Source organism: Monodelphis domestica, chromosome 2 (assembly GCF_027887165.1).
Source record: "Monodelphis domestica isolate mMonDom1 chromosome 2, mMonDom1.pri, whole genome shotgun sequence".
Taxonomy (NCBI): domain Eukaryota; kingdom Metazoa; phylum Chordata; class Mammalia; order Didelphimorphia; family Didelphidae; genus Monodelphis; species Monodelphis domestica.
In genome coordinates, this window is record NC_077228.1 from 542777405 (window position 1) to 542779904 (window position 2500).

General features: G+C 62.8%; 1 protein-coding gene across 13 annotated transcripts in view; it reads right to left on the reverse strand.

The window, feature by feature from the left end:
* The window catches only part of PCBP3 (poly(rC) binding protein 3), a 240162-nt gene that overhangs the window by 74072 nt on the left and 163590 nt on the right, over positions 1–2500 (reverse strand). For all 13 annotated transcript variants that reach the window (XM_056814568.1, XM_056814564.1, XM_056814574.1 and 10 more), the window contains exon 3: positions 893–1025. The gene's annotated coding sequence lies outside the window, so the exon portion shown is untranslated. The remainder of the gene's footprint in view (positions 1–892; positions 1026–2500) is intronic.

A 2500-nucleotide genomic window follows, 5' to 3' on the forward strand; every position in this document is an offset into this window, starting at 1 on the left:
GAGGGTCAGCAGAAACAGGCTTCCTGGAGAGTGGGGGGCTGAGGGGAATCTCAGAGGGAGCCGCGCGGGAGGGCACTCCAGGCAAGGAGAGCCTGGAGTCGGGTGAGAGACAGCGAGGTGAGGACGAGCATGTGGGAAGGGAGAGGAATGTGTGCCGGGGCTGGAAAAGGAGGCTGCAGCCTCTGTGTGGACCTGACCGAGGCTCCTACCTTGGAGCCTAAAGGGCATAGGGAGCCACAGGAGGTTACTGAGTAGGGGAGTGACCCCAATCTGCCTTGGGCCATGTTCATAGAGCTGCTCCACATTGCCTATTCATGTCTCACTGAACCCTACAGAGCATCCTCCACTTGCCAGTAAACATTCCTTAAATGAGTGGAGAGTGCGGGGATGACCGGACGGCTAAAACGATGGATGGACAGACATTGAGACGGAGGGACCCACGGAGGAAATGTCAGTGAGACGCAGGAGCTCTCATTTGCCAAATTACTCAACCAGAGGCTCGGGTTAGTTAAGAAATTCAGAGTAAGCAATTCATCAACATTTTAAACTATTTTAGGAGAAGATTTTTTTCTAAGTCCTCCCCTTCCGTCTTAGAATCAGTACTGGGTGTCGGCTCCAAGGCAGAAGAGCGGTCAGGGCTAGGCAGTGGGGGTCAAGTGACTGGCCCAGGGTCACCCAGCTGGGAAGTGTCTGAGGCCAGATTGGAACCCAGGACCTCCCATCTCTGGCCTGGCTCTCCATGCACTGAGCCACATGGATGGCCCAATAGTTTGATCTTATGCCCTTGAGTATTCTGAGTCACTGAGTGTGACCGACCTCCTTGAAGGCGGAAATGACTATTTGAGCAAAGTCCCAAACGGCTCCCTGGCGGGGGCCCAAAGAAGTGACTCACCTGGCCCCATAGGCCGGCTCTGGAGTCCGAGCGGAGCTGCAGTCAGCAGGCGTCTCCCAGAGATCTCATCTTAGGGCTGTCCGCTGGGGGGAGCTTGTCGGCGTCTCGGCTGAGGCTACAGATCCCCGCTGAGCTGAAACAGACATTCGGGCACGTGAGCGGCACCGGCCACACCGGCCTCCCGCGGCCCAACACCCCCAGCTTCCCCGCAGGACGCCCTAGGAATGTCCTTGTCTTCATCCAGGCCCTCTGAACCCTGCTCACACGCCTAGATAGGCCTTGCTCCCTGTCTGTCTGTCTGTCTGTCTGTCTGTCTCCCTCTCTCTCTCTCTCTGTCTCTCTCTGTCTCTCGCTCTCTTTCTCTCTCTGTCTCTCCCCCCCCCCCCCCCCCTCTCTCTCTCTCTCTCTCTCTCTCTCTCTCTCTCTCTCTCTCTCTCTCTCTCCCTCTCCCTCCCTCTCTCTCTCTCCCTCTCCCTCCCTCTCTCTCTCTCCCTCTCCCCTTCATTTAAGGGGTCCAAGTGGGCTCAGGACTCGCCACCCACATCCATGGCCCCGTGGGAGGAGGCAAAGGCGCCCGAGCCCTGTGTGTTTCAGGAGGGGGCCCGGCGGGTGGGGGTGCCTGTCAGGAGGGGGCCCGGCGGGTGGGGGTGCCTGTCAGGAGGGGGCCCGGCGGGTGGGGGCGCCTGTCAGGAGGGGGCCCGGCGGGTGGGGGCGCCTGTCAGGAGGGGGCCCGGCGGGTGGGGGCCCGGCGGGTGGGGGCGCCTGTCAGGAGGGGGCCCGGCGGGTGGGGGCGCCTGTCAGGAGGGGGCCCGGCGGGTGGGGGCCCGGCGGGTGGGGGCGCCTGTCAGGAGGGGGCCCGGCGGGTGGGGGCGCCTGTCAGGAGGGGGCCCGGCGGGTGGGGGCGCCTGTCGGGAGGGGGCACGATATCACCCTGACTGGCATCTGACCCCGTCCCCAGCCATCAGAGTCATAAACAACGTCTTGGCCCAACTGAACAATTCATGAAGAAGACCAAGTGGGAGTGGGAATGCCGCCCCCATCCCGCTTCCTTGGCAAGGGGGTGAAGTGGACGAGGCCATTTCCAGGAGGGCTTCGGCTCCGGAGGCCCTTGTGCATCCCAGGCCTGCCGCCAGGAAGGGGCCACCTTTCCCCAGAGTAAGCGGCTCCCGCCTCAGAGCGAGGCCTGTTTGTGAGGTGTGGAAAAGGTTAGAAAACCGCGGCTGGAACTGTTGTCTCTGGACCTCTGACCCGAGCCGTGCCTGGCCTGAACGCTGGCTCTGCCCTAGATCCGTTCTGTCCCCCCTCAGGCCCAGGTTCGAGGATCCGGACAGCCAAGAAACGGCGCCGGGCCTCAAAGAGCGGACGTTCTCTGGGAGAGGCAGCACGGACACGCTGGGCCTGGGCCAGCGCTCTTTGCCTTGCATCTGGCTCCCTCGTTTCCCTCCTGCCTGCAGAAACGAGAGGGTCGGACACGACGATTCCTTCCGCGCTGGGATGCCTCCCAATGGCCTCCGGAAGCCTTGGCCAAGCTGTTCGCAGCTCCGGAGCCCGGGCCTGTCCAGGGCGCTCACCCTCACTTCCTTCCCCCCTGAGCTCCCGGGGAGCGCT